Genomic DNA, 15,192 nt, shown 5'->3' on the forward strand with positions numbered 1-15,192 from the left:
GGGAGGGTGGGGGATTTGTTTTAAAGGTTCGGGTGGGTTTTAGGGTTTTTTTGGTGTGCCGGTTTTCCCCGCCCTCCCCCGATTTATGATTTTTAACGATTTTTAGAAAAAAAAAAAACTCGACGATCAGATTTCCCTCCCCCCCAGCCAAAATCGATCGTTAAGACGATCGATTACACGATTCACACCTCTAGTATTGACCCCTGCTTTGGCTGACTACACTACCTGACTCTGGTCTTGATCCTTGCCATTCATTCAGAGACTTTATTCTGGCCTTCTCTGGCACCCCGGACTTCAGCCTGAACATCGAACATGCACCCTTGACGTGGTGGGCACACCTCTAAACTTTCTCTCTAGGAGACCATGCGAGGCCCACCTAAGACCAGGTGGCCCGGGTAACCAAGGGCTCTGTTGCGATTCCTGCCCGCGGAGCTATTCTCCGCAAGCAGGCCTCTCACCTAACAAGTGGCAAGGAACACCGCCGGCAGAGCCTCGTCCCGTGGCAGGACGCCACCGACTCCTTCCTCCGCGGCCTGGGTGCCACCTCCATCTTTGGCCCTGCTCTGCGGGGCCGAGCCTGCTAGGAACCATCCTTCGCGGCTGGCCGCCGCTGCCAACATTGCCCCTGCGGCCTGGTATCGCTGCTGAGATCCCTCCTGACAGCCAGGGCATCTCCTCGCGGCCAATGCCGCTCCGGCTCCCCGATGCTCCTCTTCGCGGCCCGGAACCGCCCCCGGTTGGCCTCCACAGCAAGGAGCTGCGACGTCGTCTTCGGGGTCCTCGTCGGACGGCAGGAGGCCGTCCTGAAGCCTGCCTGCCTGTCTCTGCACCTCTGCAAACCGGGGTACAGGAGAGCACCGCTGTCCATGGTGCTTCTCTTCCTGCTTCAGCCTTCCTTAGATGCCGGCGCGCGCCTCTTCACTTTATTTAAAGGGCCAGCCACAGGAAGTGCTGCTGGCTCCACTTGATGACAGTTTCCTGCTTCAGCCCTATAAAAGGGCCTTGCTTCAGTTCTTCCAGGCCTTCGGATCGGTTTCCACAGTCGTCTGTGTCTTTTGACCAGTCCAGGGCCTCCGTGGTGTCCTTCTGTTTTGATGGCTTCGTCTTCATGTTCCAGATGTCTCTTGTCTAGGTCTTCAGTCGTCTCCATTTTCCAGATGTTCTTCGTCCAGATGTCTTCGTGTCCCCGGTGCCTGATGTTCTGGTCTTCTGTTGTCTCGATGTTCCTGATCTCCTTGCCTTCGTCTCTGCATCCATGCCTTGGTTCCCAGATGTCCACCTTCCTGGCGTACTGCTGTTGTCAGTGGTGTCTTGCTTCAGTCCTCGTCTATGATGTCTTTCCTCCAGCCTTCGTCTACAGTGTCTCCACCTCAGTCCTTGTTTACAGTGTCTTTGCTTCAGTCCTAGTCCAAAGTCTTCTGTGTTCCAAGGACTCCATCTGCCCTCGTCCTCTGTCCGGCCTGCAACCCATTGCCGTACCCAGCGGCAGGTCCGAAAGGGCTTGGAATGGTCGGAGGACTGTTCATCAATCAACATTGCGTTGTTGGTCATCCTGGGGCATGCAGGTCTGGTTGAGGGTCAGACCTTGTACTCTAGTCCTTGCTTCAGCCTTGTCCTGCTTTCATTACCAATGCTCGCACCAGCTCACCTCCCGTGGTATGGCTTGGGGCTCCTCCCTGGGTCATGCCGCGGCCCAAGGGCTCACATCACCAGCTTTAGAGACGACCACGCCTCCGTCCTTCGGAGTAAACAGCTGCCGGAGGTCGTACTCATAACAGGATCCGAAGGCCACCATGCCCTCGGGTCGTAATGGGTTCCAAAGACTCCAAGCCCTCAGTCCCTACAGCTGCCGGAGGTCGCACTCGTAAAAGGCTCAACCTGAGGGAACCCCGGGTTGCTATTGGTGAAGCTCCAGCTAGCCTCTGTCTCCTCTTGTGCTCCGCCTCCTGGTGGCAGGCGCTCTCTGGGTCTGACCAGGGAGCCTACCATCCTGCACTAGGCCAAGGATCCACCTCCCAGCGCAACATAAATGGCTTAAATGGCATATTGAGCCTCTTCTCTGGCTAAATCATAGCCAGATATGTTTTTATCCAGCTATAATTGAGCTGGATATAAAAGGGGGCGTTTTGAGGGGCATTCTGCGGAAGGGTCCCATTATCTGGCTAACGAATTTTGGGTACATCCGGTTAAGTTAGCCTCGTGGGGCCCTATAACTTTACACTGAACCGGATAGATTAAAAAAAGAATCTATTCGGCTGGCAGAGAAGGAGTTTCTGAAGCTTTGTTACCTGAAAACTCAGCTGCTTGAGCCCGGGGGTGAGCTGCCCTGCCTGCCTTGACGGTAACTCATTACAGCTGTGATTCCTGACGTCTGGGGAGGGACCTGGAGGCAAGACCTGGAAGTAGCCCTCTTCATCAGGCTGCTAGCGGCGTGCCGCAGACACCGGTGCGCCGTCCGGATTTCGTCCGGATTTTATTTGACCTGTTGCTATATCCGTCTCCAAAAGTCAACAGAGACATGGTAAGGCAAAATTAAATTTTGCATAGTCTGGGGCTAGTGCGGTGATATCCCCTCTTGTTTAGCATTAAGTTTATATTAACAATAATTGATATGCCTGCAAAACGAAAGGGGGAGGTGAGAGTTTATCCCTCCCTGCCATTACCATCACATATCCAACAGGAGATAAGCCGTTTTATGCTCTCACCTATACCAAGAAATTTGGGCACCGAGGACTCTGATGTGCCAGGCAGTTTGGGAGGTCAGCCTGTGCCGGCAGAGGAGGCTTCCCTTAGCACTAACATCGAGCTACCACCAGCGCAGAGAAGTAGTGAAGGAACCCTAGGAGGTGCTTCGTTGGAGATCACTGTCTCAGGTCTTGAATCAGGGGGATTACAGCCCCGAGATGAGAGACCTGGAGATGAAGCTGCCACTGCCATTCCTGCCATAGATTTGGCTCCAGAGAATGAGGGAGGAGAACTGGGGTCAATGACTCTAAGTTCCTAATAAGGAGGAGGATCATCCTAATGGCAGCAAGGATATGGGAACTTTAGCACGTCCTGCCGTGGTTACTCTAGATATAATTTGTGGGAAATGATGGCTGGTATGTGGGAAAACATTAAAGGTCTGGAAAGGAAATTAGACTTGGTGAATGCTAGGTATCAACAGGATTATCTCTCTACACAAAAACAAATAAAAGATTCAGTAGACAGAATAAAAAGTCTTGAAGATAGCGAGAAAAAGTCATTAGAATTTAAAGTGGCTGTTGTAAAGGATAAGGAAATTCTGTCTAGAAGAACAGAGTCTCTTGAAAATAAAGCCAAACGATTCAACTTAAGATTTCTAAATTTCCCCAGGATAGTTGGGGAAACACCTTTAATTACTGTTAAAAAAAATGTCTAATGGATGCGCTTGGCTTTACTTTAGAAGACTCACCAGTTGTGAGTTATTGTTATGTCTTACTAAAATCAAAGAATTTAAATTTAAATAACAGATCTGAAATGATGTTTCAGGGAGATCTTACAAACCTTTTTAGAAGATTCTACTGCGCAAGTAATTGAATGGGGCACCTTATTAGTAACTTTTTCATGTTTAAATGACTTGAATTTAACAATGAAGAAATATTTCAACAAATATCCCATTACATTTCATGAGAAAGTAGTTAAGATATTCCCCGATCTAGCAATAGCCACACAGGCAAGACGGAAAGGCTTTTTAGCATTCCATCAAGAAGTAATTACATGGGGTTATACTTTCACGCTTCGCTTTCCATGTAAATGTTTAATTAAAAAACAGAATGATTTTGTAGAACAGCGGAAATTAGCTACCTCTTCCCCAACTGTCCCGAGATTGAATGAATAGGCTGTATGGGATCTATGTATGTTTGCTATGGTTATATTACTAATTATTTCTCCCTTGTTTTACTATGCCACCATGTAGAATCTCTAATTTTGGATTGGTATGGTAATGGTAATTTAATGAATGAAGTTAAAGTGATATTATACGTATTATAAGAATGTATAATTACCACTCCATGTTTTTTTTTTTCTGTTACAAACGACTGATTTGTTTGTATTATTGAAAATTATAAATAAAGAATTAAAAAAAAAAAGAATCTATCCAGTTGTTAGGTTCCCTTTAAAAAAAAAAAACCCAACCAAAAAACCCAAACACATCGCGGCCTGTCACTCACCTCCCTCCCACCCGAATTGCAAAGGCCCTATGGTGCCGAATGTGTCACCCCCAAAATTGGGCCATTTCTTGTTAAAAAATATTTTTTTGTGTGCCGGGAGAAACCCCCTCCCCCCTCCCCTTGCTCCAACTTCTCCATCGTTGTAGCCTAGCAACGGCAGAGGCTTCATTAGAAGCGCCAGGCCTGGATTGCTGTAACCTCTTACCGCAATGCTGGGCAGCAACTTTAAATAAAGGTACGGGGTGGAGGGGGCAGGGGGAGAAGGGAAAGGGTTAGGATAGGTGTTGGGGGGTGGGAATCGTGCCTGAGATATGGCAAAGTTTTACGTCTGAGGAGAAGTTGGAGTAGGGGTGGGGGTGGGGTTCTCCCGGCACACAAACATTTATTTTTTAACAATAAATGGCCCATTTTGGGGGGTGGTACATTTGGTGCCGTAGGGCTTTTGCAGCTTGGGTGGGAGGGAGGTGGGGGGACAGGCCAGGAGACAAATACCCAATAGAAAGGAATTCAAAAAGCTCTAAAAACTAATTTCTTTAAGGAAGCATTTGGGAACCTAGAATTGGTTTAATTACAGTTAATTCTAGGTAAGAGAGATAATTATGTGCTGTTACAATCAGTTATGGCATTTAATTCTTATTTGTTTATGTTTCTTTTTTCTATCTCCTATTTGTAAGATAGTAGTTAACGTTTGTTTAATTCTATTTTAGCATATTTTAGTTGTTATTGATCATGATGTTAATGTACTTTTATTCTAATTTTATTTTATTTTTTATTTTATTTTCTTATTTTATTTCTAGTTAATTATTTTAAAATTATTGTAAACCGCTTTGTTCAATCATGTATTCGTAAAACGGCATATAAATGCGTTAAATAAATACATGATGTGTGTTGTTTTTTTTTTTTTTTTAGAAGGGAACCTAACTTTATGGGATAGATTCTTTTCTGAGGTCCTTTTCCTGGATGGTGACTCCTAAAATGGAACCTAGCATCATGACCTGTAGTTGAGATTATTTTTCCCTACATGCATTACTTTGCACTTCTCCACCTTGGGCATATAAATGGCAGATGCATATTTTAATCTCCTAGTCTCACAATGTCCTTCTGCAGTTCTTCACAATCTGCTGCTGTTTTAACGACTTGAAACAATTTTGTGTGTTCTGCAAATCTGGTCACCTCACTCGCTGTTCCCTTTTTCAGATCATTTGTGAATATGCTAAGCAGTACTGATCCCTGTACAGATCCCTGGGGCTAATAATGACCTATCTCCATTTGGAAAACTGACCATTTAGTCCTACCTTCTGTGTCCAGCTTTTTAACCAGTTACCAATCTAAAATAGGACACTGCCTCTGATCCCATAACTTGCCAATTTCTTGAGTCTCTCATGAATAGGGCTGGATTTTGGACTGGATAAACTGGGCAGTCACCAGAGACACCGTGAGCTGGGGGGACTCTGGGCACCTCTAGCATCACCCATCCCATGGTGGCGTGGTTGTGGCAGATCCCATCCCTTTATGGCTGAAGAGAGGCCCAAGGAGTTCCATCGTGTTGCGCTGAAGAGAGTTCTGGGAGGGGCGCCATCAAGTGTGTGTGTGTGTGTGGGGGGGTGCTATTTGCCCAAAATACGGCCCTGCTCATGAGGGACTTTGTTAAATGTCTTCTGAAATTCCATATGCTCTATATTCACTGGTTCAACTTTATCCACAATATTTATTTACACCTTCAAATAAATTTAGTAAATGGGTAAGGCAAGACTTCTATTTTGCAAAAACCATGCCTATCTATGTGGTCGGTAATTTTGTTTTTAGGGATAACTTCTACATGACAGAGAAATTCAAACATTACACTCTCAATTCACAAAAGCGGTGGCTCAAATCTTCATGCTGAAAACATTCCCGGAAAAAAGTTGAAAGAATACAGTGGAGGACTGGATATTAAAGTTTTGTTTTCTTTTCTGAGAAAGTACAAACCTTGTTAAGTACATCAGACATTATATAACAGGCGGCTGTCAGAGAGCAGTAAAAGACGTAGGTCTCGTGTAGGGGAACATCAACTCAGAACAATCTTTTGAAAGGAAACGTCACCCTCGAATGCATGAAGATGCCACTGGACAAGGGGCGAGATGGGGAAATCATCTGGCACGCCTCATCATGTTTCTTCTCCACCACTTACAACCACACTCCACTGACTCTTCTTGCCATGTGAAGAGCTGGCCATTATTTTTGCCCATTCTGTAGGTGCCACCTCTTCCTCTCTTTTGAACAAAACGTGACAAATTTCATACTTTTGGCCTCTTAAACATTCTTTGACTCTTGTGGCATTTCAGGAGGAGACTTAAGACACCTTTCTTCCCAAAATCTCTCTGAAGGGTTTGCATGTTTACATGCATGTGTTTATGGAGAAGGGATAAGCAGTTTAATCTTTCACTAGAAATAAAATGTATGATGTCAGTGCTATAGGAAAAAAGTTACACTCATACTCCTATTTAGAAACAAGAACAATCCCTGTACCTACAATGGTGAGGGATTGTGTCCTTTTACTCTAAGGTAGCTCTTTGCATAAATCCATTTAGTAGGTGGTATCACAGCATTAGTAAAGAATCCTTTTTCAAATTCTTCTTTTAATTGATAGTAATGAGGTTGCTATCATATTTAAGTAAATCCCCCGTGTTATTTGTGTAACTCCTCTTCCATTGGCTAGTGGGGCTTAGGGTCTCAAATGGGAGTGCTGGGGCCACGTTCTGATCCATATTTTTGGGTTCTTTTCCTGACAGCCAAGTCCCAATAAGAAAAATGGACAAAAGATACAACATACCAGCTTGGGGTTGTTAAAGAAAAAAAAAAATCGTTTTACTGGTTAACTTGATTGCAGATGAAAATGCAGTGTAGGTAGATTGCCCAGTCTGGCCAGGGCTGGTGCTAGCTATTTTTGTTGTCCTGTGAAAACAATTACTGTGCTGCCCTCTTTTTATTCTTTTTTTTCTTAATACACACAGGGAAATCCAAGAAATCACGTGTAAATGTGCTCTCTCTAACATTAGGTACTCTTAAAAGGGAGCCTCACTGGGCTGTTACCCAAAAGTTACCTGCATGCAGACTCCTACCCAATAGGAAACTAGAAATTCCTCCTTCCGAAGAGCCTCTGTTGAAAGTAATCCAGTTGCCCTTGGTAGAACCTTCTATTTAACATTTCTACAGTGCTACACTGCAAGGAGATTGCCCAGTCTGGCCAGGGCTGGTGCTAGCTATTTTTGTTGTCCTGTGAAAGCAATTACTGTGCTGCCCTCTCTTTGTTCTTTTTTTCTTAATGCTTAACTTTTATTGTTTTTCCTATAACCAATACACAATAGAAACAATCCCTGTCTATCTATCTCAGTCTCTCTCTCTCTCTCTGTTTCTCTCTCTCAATCTCACACACTGTCTCTCTCTCTCTCACACTTTTTCTCAATCTGTCTCTGTCTCACACTTTCCGTCTCACACTTTCACACAGTTTCAGTTTCATACTCTCAGTCAGTCTCAGTCCCAGGGCCTCCCTCCTTCCCTACTGAAAAAAGCCTAGCTCCCTCTGGCAATCCAAACTTTAAAAACTGACACCTCCCAGATCTTCATACCCCCTTCCCCCAACCCATCTTACCCCATCCAGAGACCCAAAATCCCTAAATGGGGCAGGAGTGATCCTCAGGCACTCCTACTACACTTGCTATCATATATAAAAGGTGCCAGCTGGCCCTGTGGCTAGCGCCATTTTGTTGTACATTTTTACATTCCGACAGGTGGAATAGGAGCATCTGGGGATCATGCTGCCTCATTTAGGCATTTTGCATCTGCAGACAGGGTATTAGGTACCCTCAGCAAACCTTACAGCCTTGCACTCTGCCCCCCCACAATAGCCCTCTCCACACACAATTAAAAATGATGCATTTATAATTTCAGATTTCACATGAAAAGGACATTCAAAGCACAGTCCTCTGAGGTACAAATATCACTTACAGCATGTATAATTATACTTACATGCACTGCTGTAGTGCCAACCAGAAAACCCTGCTATAAAACAAAAAGATACTTAGAACTTATATAGTATTAGGCCTGTTATAATGTTGGGTATGGGCTTGGTCCTCAGAAAGCCACGAAAAAACTGAATTACAATTAGAAGATAGTAAACTCCCCATACCAAAACAGTACTAATTGTCAGCACACAAACAGGAACAACACTTCCTATGAAAATGAGACACTACAAATATTACATCAGGCCCTTAAACACCAGTATGCCTATTAGAAAACAGAAAAAAACAGATAGTTATAGATCCCTAGGCAGAAAGTATACACTAATAGAGCATCTCACCTCGGTCACACAGGCAGAACATAGACAGACTCTCACTAAACATAGAATTAAGTGACCATGAAGTATTTTTGGCAAAGCTTATTGAAGCACAACAGTACAACAGTTTATGGACTTACTGAATCTCCCATGTCTATATGGTACCCTACTGATACTAGTGTCTCACAAGGTTTAGCTCTTTCAGCTATTCTTTTGAACATCTAATTAGCCTCAATTTGCAGATATATCTCTAGTCTTGGAGCAGCTTATAGATTACACACTGACAATATCCAGTTTTTTGTTCCAATAACGTCCATCCGGTCTGCCACTTTCAAATTAGTCTCTATTTGTTTATCAACTATTAAACAGTGGCTTTTCTATAATAAATTAGTTTTGCAGTTAAAAAAGACGAGATCATGATACTTGAGAAGCTTTTGGTGAAAGAGAAACCTACTGTTTTCAGTTTCAAAGGTCATCAGATACCTATTTTTTCTCCAGTAAAGAGGAGTTATTCTGGATTCTAGCCTTTCGATGCACCTGAAATTAAGTTCCATTGTAAAAGCAATCTTTTTTAAACTTTGGGTGCTATTCTGGCTAAAGCCTTTATTGAGGAATAATGAATTTTGCACAGTGCTGCAGGCATTAATATTCACCAGTCTTGACTATTATAATGCTTTGTATCTTGGAATTCCAATAGTCACAATGAGAGCACTTCAGATCACTCAAAATGCAGCTGCTCGAATTTTGATGGCAACCAGTATGAGGAAAAACATCACTCCCATATTGTACAGTCTTCGTTGGTAGCCTTTTGAACGGAGAGTGAAATATAAAATAACAACAATTAGCCATAAACTATTAGGTAACATCGAAATCCTTGGATTAGCACTTTGCTAAGGATATACAACTCTCTGCTGTTGCGTCCGTCGGTCTCAGACGGCTTTGATCTCTGTGCCTCACCTTTCTCTCTGCTCTCTCTGCTAGCCTCGGGAAGATGGCTACCGCCGTGTCTGCATGCCGCTCTCTCAGCGTCCCCAGAACGGCTACGGCAATGCCTCTGGCCAGATAGAACTCTGAAAAGTTGGACTGAAAACTTGGATGCAGAAACGAAGACTTGGACTAAGGATTTGGATATAGGAACGAAGATTTAGACGCAGGAACGAGGAGACCAGGAACTAGAGATGTGAATCGTTTTCCATATCGTCTTAACGATAGAAATCGTGTGGCAGGGCAAGAAAATCGTGTTAGGCACGATTTTTTAGTTAAAAAATCGTTAAAAATCGTTTTTTCCGATTAGTGCGCACTAACTCGAGTTAGTGCGCAGTAACGGGAGTTAGTGCGCACTAACTGGGAGTTAGTGCGCACTAACTGAAAATGATACAATTTGACACTTTTCAGGTCAGTTAAGGTCAGTTTAGGAATGAATATGTATTCCTATTGGCTGCCCTCTTATTTATTCATGTTACCAAGCTTCCCACTGACAGTATATGGGGGATGGGAAATGGAAACAGTTGGTAGCTTGACAAAACAAGTAATTTGATCAGTTAATGTGACTAGAACTTGTGCCCTAACCCTGATACCAGGGGTATTGTGATCTTCCTGCACACAGTGCCCTATCCCTATTAATACCAGGAGTGTTGTGATCTTCCTGCACACAGTGCCCTAACCCTGGCACCAGGGGTGTTGTGATCTTCCTGCACACAGTGCCCTATCCCTATTAATACCAGGAGTGTTGTGATCTTCCTGCACACAGTGCCCTATCCCTATTAATACCAGGAGTGTTGTGATCTTCCTGCACACAGTGCCCTAACCCTGGCACGAGGGGTGTTGTGATCTTCCTGCACACAGTGCCCTATCCCTATTAATACCAGGAGTGTTGTGATCTTCCTGCACACAGTGCCCTATCCCTATTAATACCAGGAGTGTTGTGATCTTCCTGCACACAGTGCCCTAACCCTGGCACCAGGGGTGTTGTGATCTTCCTGCACACAGTGCCCTATCCCTATTAATACCAGGAGTGTTGTGATCTTCCTGCCCACAGTGCCCTAACCCTGGCACCAGGGGTGTTGTGATCTTCCTGCACACAGTGCCCTATCCCTATTAATACCAGGAGTGTTGTGATCTTCCTGCACACAGTGCCCTATCCCTATTAATACCAGGAGTGTTGTGATCTTCCTGCACACAGTGCCCTATCCCTATTAATACCAGGAGTGTTGTGATCTTCCTGCACACAGTGCCCTAACCCTGGCACGAGGGGTGTTGTGATCTTCCTGCACACAGTGCCCTATCCCTATTAATACCAGGAGTGTTGTGATCTTCCTGCACACAGTGCCCTATCCCTATTAATACCAGGAGTGTTGTGATCTTCCTGCACACAGTGCCCTAACCCTGGCACCAGGGGTGTTGTGATCTTCCTGCACACAGTGCCCTATCCCTATTAATACCAGGAGTGTTGTGATCTTCCTGCCCACAGTGCCCTAACCCTGGCACCAGGGGTGTTGTGATCTTCCTGCACACAGTGCCCTATCCCTATTAATACCAGGAGTGTTGTGATCTTCCTGCACACAGTGCCCTAACCCTGGCACCAGGGGTGTTGTGATCTTCCTGCACACAGTGCCCTATCCCTATTAATACCAGGAGTGTTGTGATCTTCCTGCCCACAGTGCCCTAACCCTGGCACCAGGGGTGTTGTGATCTTCCTGCACACAGTGCCCTATCCCTATTAATACCAGGAGTGTTGTGATCTTCCTGCACACAGTGCCCTATCCCTATTAATACCAGGAGTGTTGTGATCTTCCTGCACACAGTGCCCTATCCCTATTAATACCAGGAGTGTTGTGATCTTCCTGCACACAGTGCCCTAACCCTGGCACGAGGGGTGTTGTGATCTTCCTGCACACAGTGCCCTATCCCTATTAATACCAGGAGTGTTGTGATCTTCCTGCACACAGTGCCCTATCCCTATTAATACCAGGAGTGTTGTGATCTTCCTGCACACAGTGCCCTAACCCTGGCACCAGGGGTGTTGTGATCTTCCTGCACACAGTGCCCTATCCCTATTAATACCAGGAGTGTTGTGATCTTCCTGCCCACAGTGCCCTAACCCTGGCACCAGGGGTGTTGTGATCTTCCTGCACACAGTGCCCTATCCCTATTAATACCAGGAGTGTTGTGATCTTCCTGCACACAGTGCCCTAACCCTGGCACCAGGGGTGTTGTGATCTTCCTGCACACAGTGCCCTATCCCTATTAATACCAGGAGTGTTGTGATCTTCCTGCACACAGTGCCCTAACCCTGGCACCAGGGGTGTTGTGATCTTCCTGCACACAGTGCCCTATCCCTATTAATACCAGGAGTGTTGTGATCTTCCTGCACACAGTGCCCTAACCCTGGCACCAGGGGTGTTGTGATTTTCCTGCACACAGTGCCCTAACCCTGGCACCAGGAGTGTTGTGATCTTCCTGCACACAGTGCCCTATCCCTATTAATACCAGGAGTGTTGTGATCTTCCTGCACACAGTGCCCTAACCCTGGCACCAGGGGTGTTGTGATCTTCCTGCACACAGTGCCCTATCCCTATTAATACCAGGAGTGTTGTGATCTTCCTGCACACAGTGCCCTAACCCTGGCACCAGGGGTGTTGTGATCTTCCTGCACACAGTGCCCTATCCCTATTAATACCAGGATTGTTGTGATCTTCCTGCACACAGTGCCCTAACCCTGGCACCAGGGGTGTTGTGATCTTCCTGCACACAGTGCCCTATCCCTATTAATACCAGGAGTGTTGTGATCTTCCTGCACACAGTGCCCTAACCCTGACACCAGGGGTGTTGTGATCTTCCTGCACACAGTGCCCTATCCCTGAAACCAGGGGTGTTGTGATCTTCCTGCATGCAGTGCCCTATCCCTATTAATACCAGGAGTGTTGTGATCTTCCTGCACGCAGTGCCCTATCCTTAATACCAGGGGTGTTGTGATCTTCCTGCACACAGTGCCCTATTCCTGATACCAGGAGTGTTGTGATCTTCCTGCACACAGTGCCCTAACCCTGGCACCAGGGGTGTTGTGATCTTCCTGCACACAGTGCCCTATCCCTATTAATACCAGGATTGTTGTGATCTTCCTGCACACAGTGCCCTAACCCTGGCACCAGGGGTGTTGTGATCTTCCTGCACACAGTGCCTTATCCCTATTAATACCAGGAGTGTTGTGATGTTCCTGCACACAGTGCCCTAACCCTGGCACCAGGGGTGTTGGGATCTTCCTGCACACAGTGCCCTAACCCTGACACCAGGGGTGTTGTGATCTTCCTGCACACAGTGCCCTATCCCTGAAACCAGGGGTGTTGTGATCTTCCTGCATGCAGTGCCCTATCCCTATTAATACCAGGAGTGTTGTGATCTTCCTGCACGCAGTGCCCTAACCCTGATACCAGGAGTGTTGTGATCTTCCTGCACACAGTGCCCTATCCCTATTAATACCAGGAGTGTTGTGATCTTCCTGCATGCAGTGCCCTATCCCTATTAATACCAGGAGTGTTGTGATCTTCCTGCATGCAGTGCCCTATCCCTATTAATACCAGGAGTGTTGTGATCTTCCTGCACGCAGTGCCCTATTCCTGATACCAGGAGTGTTGTGATCTTCCTGCATGCAGTGCCCTATCCCTGATACCGGGATGTGTGCAAGAAGATCCCAACACCCCCGGTATCAGGAATAGGGCACTGTGTGCAGGAAGATCACAACACCCCTGGTATTAAGGATAGGGCACTGCGTGCAGGAAGATCACAACACTCCTGGTATTAATAGGGATAGGGCACTGTGTGCAGGAAGATCACAATACCCCGGAGGAGTGAGGGTCAGGCAGCTCCCCCCTGTCTGTGAAGCCAGCCTCTCACTAGTAATGCAGGGAGGGAGCTGTCTCAGACTTCACTATCCTCCCCCCCCCCCCCCCCTCACCCACACACCATTCACTAGCTGGGACATGGGGGAAGTCAGGAGTGAGGGTCAGGCAGCTCCCCCCTGTCTGTGAAGCCAGCCTCTCACTAGTAATGCAGGGAGGGAGCTGTCTCAGACTTCACCATCCTCCCCCCCCCCTCACCCACACACCATTCACTAGCTGGGACATGGGGGAAGTCAGGAGTGAGGGTCAGGCAGCTCCCCCCTGTCTGTGAAGCCAGCCTCTCACTAGTAATGCAGGGAGGGAGCTGTCTCAGACTTCACCATCCTCTCCCCCCCCTCACCCACACACCATTCACTAGCTGGGACATGGGGAAAGACAGGAGTGAGGGTCAGGCAGCTCCCCCCTGTCTGTGAAGCCAGCCTCTCACTAGTAATGCAGGGAGGGAGCTGTCTCAGACTTCACCATCCTCCCCCCCCCCTCACCCACACACCATTCACTAGCTGGGACATGGGGGAAGTCAGGAGTGAGGGTCAGGCAGCTCCCCCCTGTCTGTGAAGCCAGCCTCTCACTAGTAATGCAGGGAGGGAGCTGTCTCAGACTTCACCATCCTCTCCCCCCCCTCACCCACACACCATTCACTAGCTGGGACATGGGGAAAGACAGGAGTGAGGGTCAGGCAGCTCCCCCCTGTCTGTGAAGCCAGCCTCTCACTAGTAATGCAGGGAGGGAGCTGTCTCAGACTTCACCATCCTCCCCCCCCCCCCTCACCCACACACCATTCACTAGCTGGGACATGGGGGAAGTCAGGAGTGAGGGTCAGGCAGCTCCCCCCTGTCTGTGAAGCCAGCCTCTCACTAGTAATGCAGGGAGGGAGCTGTCTCAGACTTCACCATCCTCTCCCCCCCCTCACCCACACACCATTCACTAGCTGGGACATGGGGAAAGACAGGAGTGAGGGTCAGGCAGCTCCCCCCTGTCTGTGAAGCCAGCCTCTCACTAGTAATGCAGGGAGGGAGCTGTCTCAGACTTCACCATCCTCCCCCCCCCCCTCACCCACACACCATTCACTAGCTGGGACATGGGGGAAGTCAGGAGTGAGGGTCAGGCAGCTCCCCCCTGTCTGTGAAGCCAGCCTCTCACTAGTAATGCAGGGAGGGAGCTGTCTCAGACTTCACCATCCTCTCCCCCCCCTCACCCACACACCATTCACTAGCTGGGACATGGGGAAAGACAGGAGTGAGGGTCAGGCAGCTCCCCCCTGTCTGTGAAGCCAGCCTCTCACTAGTAATGCAGGGAGGGAGCTGTCTCAGACTTCACCATCCTCCCCCCCCCCCCCTCACCCACACACCATTCACTAGCTGGGACATGGGGGAAGTCAGGAGTGAGGGTCAGGCAGCTCCCCCCTGTCTGTGAAGCCAGCCTCTCACTAGTAATGCAGGGAGGGAGCTGTCTCAGACTTCACCATCCTCCCCCCCCCCTCACCCACACACCATTCACTAGCTGGGACGGGGAAGTCAGGAGTGAGGGTCAGGCAGCTCCCCCCTGTCTGTGAAGCCAGCCTCTCACTAGTAATGCAGGGAGGGAGCTGTCTCAGACTTCACCATCCTCCCCCCCCCCCTCACCCACACACCATTCACTAGCTGGGACATGGGGGAAGTCAGGAGTGAGGGTCAGGCAGCTCCCCCCTGTCTGCGAAGCCAGCCTCTCACTAGTAATGCAGGGAGGGAGCTGTCTCAGACTTCACCATCCTCCCCCCCCCTCACCCACACACCATTCACTGGCTGGGACA

Source organism: Rhinatrema bivittatum, chromosome 3 (assembly GCF_901001135.1).
Source record: "Rhinatrema bivittatum chromosome 3, aRhiBiv1.1, whole genome shotgun sequence".
Classification (NCBI taxonomy): Eukaryota; Metazoa; Chordata; class Amphibia; order Gymnophiona; family Rhinatrematidae; genus Rhinatrema; species Rhinatrema bivittatum.